The following is a 17,789-nucleotide window of genomic DNA, read 5'->3' on the forward strand; positions in this document are numbered from 1 at the left end:
GAGTACTCCCCTTTCCCCTTCGCCATCCCCTGCCCTGACATGACAGCGGCCACAGTCATTAAAGCCCTTAACACCATATTCACACTGTTCGGTTGCCCCGCATACGTCCACAGCGACAGGGGGTCCTCCTTTATGAGTGACGAGCTGCGCCAGTTCCTGCTCAGCAACGGTATAGCATCGAGCAGGACGACCAGCTACAACCCCCGGGGGAACGGGCAAGTAGAAAGGGAGAACGGCATGGTCTGGAAGACCGTCCTACTGGCCCTACGGTCCAGGGACTCCCGGTTTCACGGTGGCAGGAGGTCCTCCCGGACGCTCTCCACTCCATCCGGTCGCTACTGTGTACTAGCACTAACCAAACGCCTCATGAGCGCCTCCTTGACTTCCCCAGGAAGTCCTCCTCTGGAATGTCGCTGCCGACCTGGCTGGCGGTCCCAGGACCCACCTTGCTCCGAAAACATGTGCGGGCGCACAAGTCGGACCCGTTGGTCGAGAGGGTTCGCCTCCTCCACGCGAACCCGCAGTACGCTTACGTGGAGTACCCCGACGGCCGACAGGACACGGTCTCCCTGCGAGATCTGGCGCCCGCCGGCAACACGCACACCCCCCCGACACCAATCACCCCCTCCCTGCCACCGGCGCACCCCGCTAGCGCCCCCTTCCCGGGAGGATCGGTCCTCCTCCCAGGTCCGAACAGAAGTGAAGCTGAAGCAGAAACTGTAAGGCTCCCGGAGACGACAACACGGGAACAAGCACCACCACCGGGGCCGAGGCGATCGACGAGGACGACCAGACCGCCCGACCGACTCGTGGCATCGATGTAACACTACGATTTTGTGGACTTTAACGAGAACTCTTTCCTTTTCCCCCTTTTACTGTAAATAGTTCGAAACAAAAAAAAAAACCTCTGTACACACTGTGATGACATGCAAAGGTTTTCCTCCCAGGACCAGCCTTGTAAACCCTTACCACCATACGAAGCACCACCCCGCCGGGTTCATTTTTAACAAGGGGTGAATGTGGTAGTATGCATTAGGGGTCATGTGGGACTGTGAAGCCGTGATGTCATTGGCTGACAGATCCCGGGTCCTGGTTGGCTGTTGACCTCTAGCTCCGCCCTGAAGGCGGAGCATAAGAACCAGGAGTTCTCCCCCGCAGGCCAGTCTGCTACTGAACTGCGGGGAACAAGTCACGCTTAATAAAGCCTCATCGACTTCATCTCTATTCGTCTCTCGTGAGTCTTTGTGCGCTACACCCCTCTAACGCAAAATGCCCCCGAGAGGTTTGAGAACTTTACACCCCTTTGGACACCTGACAATTTGATGGTTGCTGACACATTTCTCCAGCCTTGAGATGCACCAATATAAGTGCGCTCTAAGACTCCCTGAAACCCACACAATTGTTTGCAATAATGAATGGAAACCATTCCTCAGTGCCCCACATTGGACAATGCCCACTCAGGACTCATCATGCCAAACACAGAAGGTCAGTGGGCCTTTTCCAACACTGGATCCAGGTTCATTGGACCAGGCCGTGATCGCTGGCCTCTGCTGTGACCTCCAGACCTTCTCCTTCCTTCTTTTGGCATAAGGATATCCCGCCTTTCTGTAACAGCCTCCAGCAGGGCTCCAAGGCAGTTATCAGGGAAATGAGGGGTTTACTGGTGGCCAGAACTCCTCATCCCACCTGCTGTGGCTTCCCGCAGCCACAGATTTAAAGTTTGCGATGGGATGCCATTGGACACGGCGCCTGCCATACACCAGCCCCTGCACCCACTGACTCCGTTCACCCAATGCGGTTGCAATTCACACTGGTTTCCATTTTTTATTGGACTCAAGTGGGATAAGGAGTCATGGCTACTTCCGGCACACCAAACATTAAATTCTACCTATTGTGTTTAACAGCCTCAAAAACATAGAACATAGAACATAGAACATAAAACATACAGTGCAGAAGGAGGTCATTCGGCCTAGCGAGTCTGCACCGACCCACTTAAGCCCTCACATCCACCCTATCCCCCAAACCTAGTCACTAAGGGCAATTTATCATGGCCAATCCATCGAACCTGCACATATTTGGACCGTGGGAGGAAACCGGGGCACTCAGAGGAAACCCACATGGAAGATTTCAGACGATGGATCGTACACTCTAAAGTGAATTAATTCCATTCTATTAATTTCTCATTTGAAGGATTCTGGTGGTTTCCTGGAGAAAATATTTGAGAGATACAGCTTTCTTAAAATGACTCAATTGAAACTGTTCCTCAAATAGTAATTTCTGCTTTCAGTATCCTGAACTTTACCCACTCCCTGTCATTTGTTTCTAAATTTCCAATTTGATCTTTGCCGACTATCTTCCACTAATGCCCTGTGGGTTTGCTCTTCCCCCACAAGTGGACATAATTTTAAACACAAATTTGCCACCCCTCAGCCATCTTTTAGCGAGTCAAAGAGATCTGGCTTTCCTGATGAGTATAGCCTGACATTTCTGTGTCGTCTTTATAAAACATATCATACAGCCTCTCAAGTGTCCGTATGCCTTGTTATAACTTGGCAACCAGAACTGCACACAGTACTTCTGTGATCTAAACAAGTTTCAATACAAGTTCAGCATACATTCTCTGCATTTCAATTCTATCCCTCTAGAAATATACACTTGGTTTATTCTTTTTATGCCCTTTTAACCTTATTATGTATGCACTTGTATTCCTGGTTCTATTTTCTCCTCCACCCCACTGAAATTCTTATTTTCCAAATAATATGTAATCCCTCTATTTTTCTGAGCTATGTGTAATGCCTTCCACTTGTATGTAATGGAATTGATTTGTCAATTATTAGCTGATTCGACAAATTTAATGCTGTCTTTTGGCCCCCCCATTAACATCCCTCCCCCACCACACAGTGCAGCAATTTGGTGTCATTCACAATTTCAGAGATTGAAGCAAGAACTTAATGCAGCACCATGAGCGAGATGGCAGGCAGGGCACAGGGACGTCATATTGGGTGCATGGCAGCTCTGTACCCCCACCTGCCTCCACTGGTGGCGGGGTAGAAGTTCAATGGCCCAACCGAGGCCGACACCGAATGTCCAAGTCACCACGTGAGTCCTGATAGACCGATGGTCATTCATGGGAGTGGCACCTCCTTTCATGTACCTTTTGCCCATTGGAGGCAGCCCACCTCAAGGTAATTCTCCCCACATCCAGGTTTCACATTCTAACGCCTCCCCCCACCCTCATCTCCTTGCCAGGGCCTGCCAGCCAGTCCCCTGCAGGACCCTAGACCTATCTTTAAGCACATGCTTCATTGTCTGCGCTCGCCCACCTCCACCACCAGCTCCCCCGCCCCACCTCATACCGCTCCCCCAATCTCGCCTCTTGGACTCTGCCTCCAGTTTCTGCAGTGGCCAGTACTATCCTATGATTGGCAGACAGCTCTTTGAAGTGATAGGGGCAGAGGGCCCACCTCAAGTCATTAGTCCTGAAAGACGTGCTTGTTAGGTGAATTGGACATTCTGAATTCTCCCTCTGGGTACCCGAACCGGCGCCGGAATGTGGCGACTAGGGGCTGTTCACAGTAACTTCATTGCAGTGTTAATATAAGCCTACTTGTGACAATACTAAAAATTAATTAATTAATTAATTAATCCTACTCCTCACATGCTGTCTTTCAGCTGGCTAGTATCCATTCTGCTACTTGTCTCCTGCCTCTACACACTCTGACCTTGTTCATTAGTCTATTATGTGGCACCTTATTGAAAGACTTTTTGAAACCTGTCTAAATTATCCGTGCCTAATCTCCCTGTTATCTCTTCAAAGTATTCAATGAGGTTACTCTGGTGAAACTTCCCCTTGTGAAACCCATGTCGACTTATTATTATGGGCAGGATTTTCCCCTGCCATCCCGTGGCTTGTTTTCCGGCAGCGGAGGCCATTGGTTACTAGGGGGATCTTTTGGTCCTGCTGGTCTCTACACCGTTTTATATGGCTTGACCATCCCACCACTGGGGAACCCATTGCAGGGGGTCACCTTCGACAGGACCAACAAATCTCCACCCTACATATTTGGTTTCTGGATGATGTTTCAGTTTTCCTCCCAGCAGGGATTCCAGTATTTTTCCAATCACTGATGATAAGCTGGCTACACTATAGTTCCCTCTGCATGCTCTATCTTCTTACTTAAATATAGGTAAAACATTCATTATTGGTCAATAGTCTGGCATTCCATCTATCTCCTATGAATTATTAAATATGTCATTGTGCCTCTGCTATCACATCCCTACATTCTTTAAAAATGTGTAGATGCATTCTGTCTGGACTTGGTGGTTTTATTCTCTGAGTTTGATTAATTTGTGTCATACTTTACCTCTTATTTTAATTGTGATTAAAGAATTTCTAATCTCATCTTCTGATGGTGCATCCATTTGATCTGTCCCCCTGGTAATTACTGAAGCAAAGGAATTATTTAATATTTCTCTATTTCACCACAGCTGCTTACGGGTTTATCCTATCCATCCACCAGTGGCCATATTCACATCATAGCTTCCCTATTGTTACTCATGTGCCTGGAGACTATTTCACTCTTCAGTTTTATGTTCCTTGATAATTTAATTTCCCAGCTCTGCTTTGCCTTCCTGGTTGTTTATTATCAAACTGTAGCTTTTAGCTATTGTATAACATTCAATTTGTTCCATGTGTGAAAGGTGTGACTGGTGCTCTCTGGACGAATGATTCATGCTCGAGCTGTTATACACTGAGGTCGAAGCACCTGCTTGTAGTTGAACTGTGACTGACACAGCTCCAGACCACCACAAAGCTGTCACTTTTATTAGCCTGTGGGGCACATTTTAACAGAACACCCAACAGGATTGAGCAGAGCGCTGCTTTTACACCAAACTCAATATTAGTCTCTTTCCACTACATTGACCAGTGGGTGAGGTGAAATTAACTCCCATGAGTCTGCCAGGGTGGTGAAAGCTGATGCATAGGAACTTACAAAATAAATTGTGAAAAATAATCAAAGACAGGAAATGTATCCCATGTGCCCACAGTTGTTAATGTTTCTCCTCCCTCGCCAATTGTAGTAGCCCTCCTGACTGCCTTGCTCAGATCAGGTTATGCCGCATCTGACAAGGGATTGAATCTGGAATCTTCAAGCTCCAAATAGCTCAGCAGTACATGTTGATAGTGCATTTCCCCATTGAAGTGTTTTTCTCAGACTGATTTAAAAGTCTTGCAAATTTCAGAAAATGATAGTTTCAGGGCAAAATATATAATCTTTGAACACAAAATCTGGCTCAGTAGCACCCCTCGTGCCAGCATTACCAAGATCCGGGGTTCTGAAAATAACAGCCACTCCACCTCTGACCATCACTGGCACTACCCACATGGGTGTGCTTGAAAAAACATTAATGTGAGCATGCCAGGTGTGCACTGGAAGCATGTAGGATGGACAAATATTGATGTCACTTTGCATCTAATATTGATTTGGCTACCAGTGTGCCTATTTGGACATGCTAGGTCGTTATTACCCTTGCTTAAACACTCTGAGGTGAACATGCATTCACCTGCACAAAGGTACCCTTACCCCATATCTCATCTATCCTGCACCCTATAGGTGTCCACCAGTGTTATTTAAAGGTATCAGCATAGGATTTTCAGATGAGGTGCTGTTGGCTTTCTTTTTCTATCACAGAGTTAGTGGAAGTGCTGTATTGTTGAAGGAGCTCTGAAAGTTTGGTGAAGTCAGAAGGGAGCATGAGTGGACTTTTCTAAGGAGCATGTGGTGTTTGAGAGACACACTAGAATAGTTATCAAGTTTAAAGGTTAAAAAAGGCATAGATAATGGTTTCAGCAGCGGATAACCTAAAGCGGGGATGGAGTCTGGTGATGTTCGAGGTGGAAATAGCTGGCCTTAGTAATGGAGTATGTATGTGGTTGGAAGTTATCTCAGGCTCAAATACAATGTAAAGGTTGCAAATAGGCTTGTTCAAATTCAGGTGATTACTGGGAAAGGGTTGGAGTTGATGGCAAGGGATCCAGAGGGATCCTTGAGAATAGAAATGTGATAATCATATTTTGGATGTATATGAATATCATCAGTTACATGCAATAGGTTGTGTCATCTTTGAAATGGAATAAGAAATGTAGTTGAAACAAAAAGTGACTGGGACAATGATGTGGAAATCTGCAATGTCAGTTGGAGCTTGACTTATTTAGAATATATTGGTCATTTAATCTAATGATATCATCAGCTTTCTGTACTGAGAGACAATACATACAGGGAAGTAAAAATAATTGCTTTAATCGCCGCAAATAATGTCTAAATTTCTTTCTATTACAATGGGTAACAGACAAAGGTAATTTGGCATGGAATCTGTGATGCCATAATGGAGCAATAATATTCTTTTAATTCAAATCCAATATTTGGCAAAGGTAAATTGTTAACATCTTGCCTTTGTAGGGAATTTGTAGATAATAACCTTGTAAATGTCACTTTAGAGTACAATTCATATTAAATGGCAGGCATAAATAGTATATTTTTACACTAATGGAAATCATAAACGAGTAATTAATTGGTTTCTCTTGGCATACTGATCTTCTAATTTAGAAGCAGGTTTTTATTAAAGAATTTAATTGCCATGCTTTTACAAAGCAGCTGTTTCTTGGTTTCTGTAATAGGTCCATTAGTAAAATATGATACAACACAGCAAGTGTGTGGAATTCAATTCCAGTCAGGGGTTGAAGCAAAATCTATGTCATGAATCAAGATCAGATTGCTTCGAATGATGAAAGTGAAGGTGGGACAGGGATATGAGAACAAGATGGGTAAATGTGAGTAAGACTATTTACTTGCTTTGTGGGTAAATGTCATTCCAAGCTGGCTATTGCTGTCACTTCTCTTCGCAGAATGGTTACAGGGCAGAAGGAGGCCGTCTTCCTTTTTGCCTGTGCCCACTCTCTCTGTAAGGACAATAAAGCTGATCCCAGTCCCATGGCCTCTCCCCATAGCCTTATATTTATTTTCTCTTCAGAAAATTATTTCATTGCTTTTTGAAAGCCACAATTAAATCTTCCACTGGCCCACTCTTAGGCATGAGTGCAATCCAGATCCTACGCATGCAATGTGTAAAAATTATATTCCTGTCACCTTTGGTCCTTTTGCCATTCACCTTAAACTGTTGTCCTCTGTTGTTCCAAGGTCTGTGGAACTCAAATCGACCCAGGAAAAATATATTGCAAATAAAAGTGGACACCACATTCTAACTATAAATGTGATTAACGATCATGACCCCAGATTTTAGGACCGCCTGTCGGGAAACCGAAGTTGGGGTGAAGACCAATTGCAGAAGAATTTTGCCTTGTTTACTCTGACCAACTAAAATGCAGGGAGAGTCTTTGATGGATGAATCGTCCACCTGCTCTCGTGTGACAGGAGCACATCTTGGGATATCCCTTGGCTATGCTGGAAATTTCCCCAATACACCCTCAGCAAGTTTTTCCAGGATTCTAGCAGGCTCCATAATATCTGTGGGCTCAGCATTGTGTCTCATGGCTAGCCTATAGATCCGCTATGCGACACCTCTGCTGGTGGAGTGGACCCATTCTGTACTTCAGCTTACTTAAACCAGAAGCAGCTCTGGAAAACTGACAACCCAGTGATACAGCATGATGGAGTGAATTAAATTAATTAATATTCCAGGAGCGGAACATGTGCATTGGAGTATTGGGAACAGTTTTGGGTCCCATATCTAAGGAAGGATGTGCATGGCCACAGACCCGGCAATTCTCGGGCCTTATCGGCAGATCGAGGCGGGTGCTCTACGCTGCGTGCCTTCTTGCTCCCAACCAGACAGGGGATCGGTGGCCATTTTGCGCTGTTTTTTCGGTCGTAAAAGGCCACCGTTCTCATGCTGGCATCAGCTCTTAGTTTCACAATCGGAGAATCCAGCCCATGGAGTCCCTTGACTACTTGTCCAAATTCCTGAAGTCCATAATAAGGAACAACATTTTTTAAAAATTATTCCTGAAGCCTTCTATCAGCATTTCCAATAATGCTATTACTGTACAACCTGTACAATAGGTTTTCTGAATTTGTGTTATGCTGCCCACTCACATTGGTGAATGGAGAAACCAACAATGCATGCCTCAATAACGTACACACTAATGATATTCACTGGCATATGGATTGATGATGAGATTTATACTGATACAGAAAAGCTAGTTAACCTACCTGTTATTCTTTCTCATGAGCAGTCGATGAATGTAGAATGGGACCATCAAATGTAGCAAGCTCAGCACTCAAGTATACAGTTTTACCTGTTGCGATCAGTAAAATATCGGCTTTTCCAAATAGTCACCAAATAATGTCAAACTTTGCCACCAAGGAAGAATCGTTTTGCATTTCTTTATTGAATATGCCCTGAAAATTTATACCTGATATGCTCTTGAAGCCGCAAACAGAAAAAAATCAGAGGTGGCACATGTCGAATTCATATGACATAGTGCAAGGTGTTTATTTACAAGATGCTGCTCAAAGAGGGTACAATGGTCAACTCCACAAAAGCCCGGAAATGCTTCAATGATGCCATTGCGTAACACATGACATTACACAAAGCGCACACTCAGTAAGCTTTGCGCACGGTAAAGTCGAGACATCCTGAGTGAGTGAGACAGCTAGAGTGAGGTTGAAACTTGGTAATTTGGTGCAGTGAGGTAATTCTGTGCAGAGTGGGAGAAGGTGCTTTTTCCCTCTCGTTTTGTTTTCATTCTTCTGGCTTGTAACCGTTAATCTGCAGGGAGAGATCCAGAGTGCATCCCGGGAAAGTAAGTGATCCAAATATCTTTTCAAATTGTGGGGGGAAAAACTGAAGAGAAATCAAAGTAAAGCTGTGACCTGATTGGCTGGTAGGAAATCTGTTAAATTTGGAAAAAAAAATAACACGGAAGAAAACACAAATTAAAACTTACCAATAAACTACGTACAAGAGTAACTAAACCTGAGGGCAGAGATTAGTATTTAACATTTAATTTTACAGTAAAAATCTAGTGGCAGGGCCGTATAGTTAACTATAACTCAATCAAACAATAATTCAAGTATTTATTCTAAATTAATTAACTAGTGCTTAAATGTCACTCAGCGGGGTAAAGTGCTCCAACTGTGAGATGTGTCATATCTGTGACGCTTCCAGCGTTCAGGCCGATACATCTGCAGCAAGTGTAACCAATGGCAGCTCCTCACAGACCACATGGTTTGTTTGGAGCAGCAGTTGGATGCACTGCGGAGCATGCAGGTGGTGGAAAGCATCATAGATAGGAGTTATAGAGACGTGGTCACACCCAAGGTGCAGACAGACAGATGGGTGACCTCTAGAAAGGGCAGGCAGTCAGCGCAGGAATCCTCTGTGGCTGTCCCCCTCTCTAACAAGTATACCATTTTGGATACTGTTGAGGGGGATAGCCTATCAGGGGAAAACAACAGCCAGCAGAACAGTGGCACCACAACTGACTCTGTTGCTCAGCAGGGGAGGGCGAAGTGCAAGGAGAGCGATATGGGGAATTCTATAATAAGGGGCACAGGTAGGTGCTTCTGTGGACGTGAAAAAGACTCCAGGGTGGTATGTTGCCTCCCTGGTGCCAGGGTCAAGGATGCCTTTGAACGAACACAGGATATCCTGAAGGGGGAGGGTGAACAGCCAGAGACCGTAGTACACATAGGTACTAATGACATAGGCAGGAAGAGTGATGAGGTCCTGCAGAAGGGGTTCAGGTAGTTAGACAAGAAGCTAAAAGGCAGGACTTCTAGGGTTGTAATCTCAGGATTACTCCCTGTGGCATGTGCCAGTGAGGCTAGAAATAGGGGGATAGTGCAGCTAAGCACGTGGCTAAACTTATGCTGTAGGAGGGTTTCAGATTTTTGGATGATTGGGATCTCTTCCGGGGCAGGTGGGACCTGTACAAGAAGGACGGGTTGCATCTAAACTGGAGGGGCACTGATATCCTGGCTGGAAGGTTTGCGAGGTTCACTCGGGAGGATTTAAACTAGTATGGCAGGGGGGTGGGAACCAGAATGTGAGCTTAGAAGGTGTAATAAATGAAGGGGAAATAGAGAACCAAAATAACAGAACAACATCACCCTCAAGAAGAGCAAAAACAGTGACAAGTGGGAAAAGGGAGGTGGTCAATGCAGGATTTAGGGTGTTGTATCTCAATGAGTGCAGTATATGGAACAAGGTAAATGAGCTTGTTGGGCACATTGAAATTGGCCGGTACGATTTTATGGGCATCACAGAGACGTGGCTGCAAGGAGATCAGGGCTGGGATCTAAATATCCAAGGATATGTGTCCTATCAAAAGGACAGGCAGATGGGCAAAGGGGGCGGGATTGCATTGTTAGTAAGGAATGAAGTTAAATCGATAGCAAGGAGCGATATAGAATCAGAAGGCATAGAAACTCTGTGGATAGAGTTTAGGAATCGCAAAGGTAAAAAGACCCTGATGGGTGTTATGTACAGGCCCCCTAGCAGTAGTCAGGATGTGGGGCAGAAAATAAATCAGGAGATAGAAAAGGCATGTAAGAAAGGCAATATTACAATAATCATGGGGGACTTCAATATGCAGGTGGGCTGGGAAAATCAGGTTGATAGTGGATCCCAAGAAATGGAATTTGTGGAATGTCTAAGAGATGTTTTTTTGGAGCAGCTTGTGACAGAGCCTACTAGGGAACAGGCAATTCTGGATTTGGTGATGTGTAATGAGGCAGACTTGATTAGGGATCTTAAGGTGAAGGAACCCTTTGGGAGCAGTGACCACAATATGATAGAATTTACCCTGCAGTTTGAGAGGGAGAAGCTGCCATCAGTTGCAACAGTATTACAATTAAATAAGGGCAACTACAAAGACATGAGGGAGGAGCTGGCCAGAGTTGATTGGAAAAGGGACACAGCAGGAAAGACAGTGGAACGGCAAAGGCAGGGGGTTTTGGGGGTTATTCGGGAGGCACAACAGAAATTTATCCCAAGGAGGAGGAAACATGCTAAGGAGGACAAGGCATCCATGGCTGACGAGGGAAGTCATGGACAGCATAAAAGCTAAAGAAAAAGCATACAAAATGGCGAGTATTAGTGGGAAGCCAGAGGATTGAGGAGCCTTTAAAAGTGAGCAGAGGACAACTAAAAAAGCAATAAGCAGGGAAAAGATGAAGTATGAGTGCAAGCTCGCTAGTAATATAAAGGAAGATGGGAAGATTTTTTTTCAATATATAAAAGGTAAGAGAGAGGCAAAAATGGACATTGGATCACTGAAAAATGTGGCTGGAGAAGCAATGATAGGAAACAAAGAAGTGGCAGATGAACTGGATAGTTACTTTGCATCAGTCTTCATGGTGGAAGACACCAGTGGGATGCCAGAGCTCCAGGAGAACCAGGAAGTAGAGGTGAGTGCAGTGACTATTACTAAGGATAAGGTTCTGGGGAAACTAAAAGGTCTGCAGGTGGATAAATCACCTGGACCGGATGGACCACATCCCAGGGTCCAAAAAAGATAGCACAGGAGATTGTGGAGGCATTGGTGGTGATCTTTCAGGAATCACTAATGTGGCTAATGTAACACCACTGTTTAAGAAGAGAGGGAGGCAGAAGATGGGAAATTATAGGCCGGTTAGCCTGACTTCAGTCATTGGTAAGATTTTAGAATCCATTATTAAAGATGAGATTGCAGAGTACTTGGAAGTGCATGATAAAATAGGACTGAGTCAGCATGGCTTTGTCAAATGGAGGTGTCTGACAAATCTGTTCTAGTTCTTTGAGGAGGTAACAAGGAAGTTAGACAAAGGAGAACCAGTGGACATGATTTATTTAGATTTCCAGAAGGCCTTTGACAAGGTGCTGCATAGGAGACTATTAAATAAGTTAAGAGCCCATGGTGTTAAGGGTAAGATCCTGGCATGGATAAAGGATTGGCTGACTGGCAGAAGGCAGAGAGTGGGGATAAAGGGGTCTTATTCAGGATGGCAGCCAGTGACTAGTGGTGTACCTCAAGGGTTGGTGCTGGGATCACAACTTTTCACAATATACATTAATGATCTGGAGGAAGGAACTGAAGACACTGTTGCTAAGTTTGCAGATTGTACAAAGATCTATTGAGGGGCAGATAGTATTGAGAAAGCAGGCGGGCTGCAGAAGGACTTGGACAGGCTAGGAGAGTGGCCATCGAAGTGGCAGATGGAATACATGTGGAAAAGTGTGAGGTTATGCACTTTGGAAGGAGAAATGGAGGTATAGACTATTTTCTGAATGGGAAGATGCTTAGGAAATAAGAAGCACAAAGGGACTTGGGAGTCCTTGTTCACGATTCTCTTAAGGTAACGTGCAGGTTCAGTCAGCAGTTAGAAAGGCAAATGCAATGTTAGCATTCATGTCGAGAGGGCTAGAATACAAAATGAGGGATGTAATTCTGAAGCACTGGTCAGACCCCATTTGGAGTATTGTGAGCAGTTTTGGGCCCTGAATCTAAGGAAGGATGTGCTGGCCTTGGAAAGGGTCCAGAGGGGGTTCACAAGAATGATCCCTGGAATGAAGACCTTGTGTATGAGGAACAGTTGAGGACTCTGGGTCTGTACTCGGAGTTTAGAAGGATGAGGGGGGATCTTATTGAAACTTACAGGATACTGTATGGTCTGGATAGAGTGGACGTAGAGAGGATGTTTCCACTTGTCGGAAATATCAGAAGCAGAGGACACAATCTCAGACTAAAAGGATGATCCTTTAAAACAGAGGAGGAATTTCTTCAGCCAGAGGGTGGTGAATCTGTGGAACTCTTTGCCACTGAAGGCTGTGGAGGCCAAATCACTGAGTGTCTTTAAGACAGAGATAGATAGGTTTTTGATCAATAAGGGGATCAGGGGTTATGGGGAGAAGGCAGGAGAATGGGGATGAGAAAATATCAGTCATGATTGAATGGCGGAGCAGACTCGATGGGCCGAGTGGCCTAATTCTGCTCCTAGGTCTTGTGGTCCACACCAGCTATTGTTATGTTACGGATACATATGTATATTAGTACGACAATCTCTTGGGTGGACATCTGTCTCATTTTGGTAGAACACAATATTCAGGAAATTGTTTTTTAGGGGTACCAGGAGTGTCTTCCTGCATACTGGTCAGTATTGCACCCGGTGAAACCAACTCAGGAACTGTCTCTGGTTGGCTGGATGATTCTGTCATAGCAAATTCCATAATTTTGGGAGTTGTGATCCTCAAATCGAGGTTGTCATTGTCCATACTTTCTGTGATGAAAACATCTGGTACAGATTCTGTACTCTCATTTTGTGGAGACAATAATTGATCAGCATTCTAACGTCAAATTCGCTCATCATCAGATTGCACAGAATATGAAATTGGAGCCATTTTAGCGAATACAATTATTCGAGTCCATTTGCCTGAGGTGTAATTTCTCACAAAAACACGTTCCGCACGGACAAAGACTCTGCTTTTGGAATGTTGTTCCCTTCTAGCCACTTGCGTCTGATGTTGTTACCTGGCTATCTCTGAAGTTGAAGGGGGAGTCAAAAGGTCAAACTATGTGCGTAGTTTCCTTTTGAACATCAGCATAGCTGGTGAACTTGGTGTTGTAAAATGCATAGTGTTTCTGTATGTTATTGGGAAGCTACCAACACGTTTAGGTAGAGGGCCTTTGTACCTCGAAACCTTCACTGTATGCTTGAGCAATTGTACGAAACGCTCAGCTAATCCGTTGGTAGCAGGATGGTAGGGAGCAGATCTGATATGTTGGATGCCACACCTCTCCAGATAATCCTCAAAATTGGCTGATGTGAACTGAGTACCATTATCGTTCACGAGTTGTTCAGAACATCTGAAATTTACATGTACTTTGTCGAGTCTTTCTATGGTCTTTTCCGTAGTTGTTGATTTCATGATGGCAACCTCCGGCCACTCAACCATCACCAAAAACATGTGCCCGTCGACTGGTCCTGCACAATCATCATAGATTCATTGCCATGGCCTTAGCATGGCAATGAATCGATGATGATCGTGCGGGACCAGTCGACGAGCACATGCAAACGTTGTACTGGAGGTACTTTTCTCAACGCAATGCAGGATTGGCATAACCCCACTTTCTCCTCTATTTGAGCATTCAATCCAAGTCACCAGAAGTAGCTCCTTGCCAACTCCTTCATTCTGACTACGCCAGGATGACCTTTGTGCAGCTGTTCCAGAATTCTACTTCATATATACGGTGGAATGATTACTCCAATATCCCATAACAATGCACCATTTTGTACAGTCAACCATAGATGCCTGGTAAGATAAGGTTTACAGTCTGGATTCTGCCTGTGCTCTTGTATTAGAGTGTCTTTTTGACTCATGTCCAACACTTTCCCCATCACTGGATCTGTTCAGGTAAATTTCCATTCCTGGAAAGACATTGGGAACGATTCTCCGGCCTCGTTTCACTCTGGCTCAAGCGAAACAAAGCCAGTGAATAGCGGGAGAGGCGGAAAACGAGAACCGCGGCAGGCGCCAAACATTTTTTGATGCACCCGGCCCACTCCCGTAGGCAAAATCAGGGTTTCTCCGTAGCGTGGCAAGAAACTTATGATCACCATTTAAGCCCTATTCCCATACAATTAGTATCCTTTTTAAAAACATGAACCTGATGGAACGGCTTCTGTGGGGAGCCGAGGAAGTGAATAGCCCTCTTTGCTCTCAGGAAATGAGCATGGGGCACTGGTCTTGCTGCCCCTGTGCTCGGCGGGGTGTGAGGGACCCTCGGCAGGGGGGAGGGGGGGTGGTGGACTCTCAACTGGGGAGGGGGGAGGAGACAGCCCCATCTGGGGTGGGCCACCATGTGAGGGGGATGAGGTGCTGGGGGGGCAACCAGGTGGCAACTGGGGGTAAACCGCTAGCAGTATATCGCGTATACACTTTCAGGGGGAAACCTTTGTCCCTGCCAATCAGCCCCAATGACCAGCCATAACCCACAACGACTGCCAAGGCCTCTGCTCATGCGGCTGAAGGCTATTGCTAATAGAGATTTGGCAATCGTGGTTAAGTATGCACTTCACAAAACCCAAATGGATTCCCGTGGGCGGGTGTGCGATGTCGCATGTGGGAGTCATTGCCCAGCAGTCCAATCAGGCCGTGGTGCCTGAACACTGTGCTTGAACACTGCGGGAGGTAACACCACACATGCAGCAGCCAACACCCGAACACCCACGAGATGGGACACAGCTCTGGGGACATACCACAGCTGGAAGGTGTGTGAGTGCCACTGGGACGGTACCAGCACCAGGTCTAGGTGACATTGTGAGTGGGTGTCCTGTGTACTGGGTCTGGGGTCCAGTGAGGGGGCCCACTGAGGCCAGGGATGCGTGGACCAAGCCCAGCAAGACTCCCGGACATAGGTTTCTCCACCATCGTCGGGATGCCCCAGGTCCAGGGGGTAATAGGTGCCATATACGTCGCTCTGCGCTCACCGGGCCTTCTGGGGCTGCCCTATGTTAACCAAAAGGGGTTCCACTCCCTCAGCATACAACTCATGTGCGACCAGCAGTTGAAGATAATGCACGTGTGTGCGCACTTCCTGGAGAGTGTCCATGGCTGCCACATCCTGGGTCAGTCGGTCATCCCCGGCCTCTTCAAGGACCACCTCAGGATGGGCAGCTGGCTCTTGGGGGGATAAGGGGTACCTGCTGAGGACCTGGTTAATGACGCCTGTACCGAGGCCGATGACCGAAGCAGATGCCTGGTACAAAGAGGCCCATGCAGCCACCCAGGCTGTGATTGAGCGGTGCATCGGACAACAAGGACTCCTACATCAGACTCCTATTTATTGACTACAGCTCCGCCTTCAACACCATAATCCCAGCCAAGATCATATCAAAGCTCCAAAACCTGGGACTTGGCTCCCCACTCTGCAACTGGATCCTCGATTTTCTGACCAACAGACCACAATCAGTAAGAATGAACAACAACACCTCCTCCACAATAGTCCTCAATACCAAGGCTGCGTACTTAGCCCCCTACTCTACTCCCTGTACACACACGGCTGCATGGCAAAACTTGGTTCCAACTCCATCTACAAGTTTGCTGACGATACGATACGACCATAGTGGGCCGGATCTCGAATAACGACGAGTCAGAATACAGGAGTAGATAGAGAACCTAGTGGAGTGGTGTAGCGACAACAACCTCTCCCTCAACGCCAGCAAAACTAAAGAGCTGGTCAGTGACTTCAGGGAGCAAAGTACTGTCCACACCCCTGTCAGCATCAACGGGGCCGAGGTGGAGATGGTTAACAGTTTCAAATTCCTAGGGGTGCACGTCTCCAAGAATCTGTTCTGGTCCACCCACGTCGACTCTACCACCAAGAAAGCACAACAGCGCCTATACTTCCTCAGGAAACTAAGGAAATTCGGCATGTCCACATTAACCCTTACCAACATTTACAGATGCACCATAGAAAGCATCCTATCGGGCTGCATCACAGCCTGGTAGGGCAACTGCTCGGCCCAGGACCGCAAGAAACTTCAGAGAGTCATGAACATCACCCCGTCCATCACACAAACCTGCCTCCCATCCATTGACTCCATCTACACCTCCCACTGCCTGGGGAAAGCGGGCAGCATCTATGCCATAGTCTGACCCCTGCCTGTCTGCTGAGTGCTCGCTCACACCCATCACCTGCACGCGGTGTGCCAGGGGCGGTGGGGGGTGGGGCTGCCAGGAGATATGGGCCAAAGGTTCGGAGGTCAGCCCGCATTGTGGAAGAAAGTGACAGAGGCGTCATTCTGGTTGTGCTCAAGGGTGTATATTGTGTTTCACAATTGCCCACTCTCCCGAAGGCTCCCCCCCCCCCCCCCCATGCCCAAATATTATTGTTAAGGGGGCGGCCAATAGACTAAATTGATGGAACCTTTGAATATCAATAATAATGCTGAGAGCTTCTTTCTCAAGTTGAACATAGCTGGACGTAGTGCTAGTCAACATCCTGGAACCAAATACTATGGTTGCTCTTCATGTTAAGGTGTGATATGCGAGACAACTGCTCCAACCCCATAGGGTGATGCATTGCAATCAAACAGCAGCTTCAGTTTTGGGTTATAATGGGCCAATAACTCGATTCCTGTCATTTGTTTTGACATTTTGGTAAGCCACCCTTACAATTTTTCGTTCAGAGCCAAGCTTGCTTGTTACAAAGCAACGTATGTAAAGTCTTGTTATTAAGTGTGGTACACATTTTCCATAGTAATTTAATAAACCTAAAAATGACCTTAACTGAGTCATGTTCTGTGGTCATGGAGCATCCAGGGTCTCCGACATTTTAGGTTCCTTGTGAAGACCGTCTTGGTCAATGATACGATACAAGGTAATGAATAGAAAATTAAAAAAATTTGCACTTCTCTTTCTTGACTCTGAGATTGTGTAGTTGCGGCCTTGCAAGAGTAGCTTCTAGGCTCTTCACAATGTTCGAACCTGTAATCAAAATGTCATTCAGGTAGCCTTGGACAACCAGTAGCCCACTCAACATGTGGCCCGATGATCGTTGGAAGAAAGCCGGTGCTGACATTATCCCGAACAGAAGCTTCAGATACCAAAACAGACCCTTGTGCAATGATCAGTAACTCAATAGCCACATTCATTGACAGATAGGCTTGGGAGAGGGCAATTTTGCTAAATGCTTGGCTGCCTAAGAATCCTGCAAAAAGATCTTCGATAAGTGGTAGAGGGTACTGATCAGCACATAATACAGGGTTGATGGTCATTTTGAAATC

General features: G+C 46.0%; 1 long non-coding RNA gene across 1 annotated transcript in view; it reads right to left on the reverse strand.

The window, feature by feature from the left end:
* Positions 1 to 8,569: 8,569 nt before the first annotated feature.
* Positions 8,570 to 17,789, reverse strand: part of LOC140409576 (uncharacterized) — a 115,047-nt gene continuing 105,827 nt past the window's right edge. The window contains exon 3 of the long non-coding RNA XR_011940402.1: positions 8,570 to 8,914. This is a non-coding gene — a long non-coding RNA (uncharacterized lncRNA). The remainder of the gene's footprint in view (positions 8,915 to 17,789) is intronic.

Source organism: Scyliorhinus torazame, chromosome 3 (genome assembly GCF_047496885.1).
Source record: "Scyliorhinus torazame isolate Kashiwa2021f chromosome 3, sScyTor2.1, whole genome shotgun sequence".
In the NCBI taxonomy this organism is placed as follows: domain Eukaryota; kingdom Metazoa; phylum Chordata; class Chondrichthyes; order Carcharhiniformes; family Scyliorhinidae; genus Scyliorhinus; species Scyliorhinus torazame.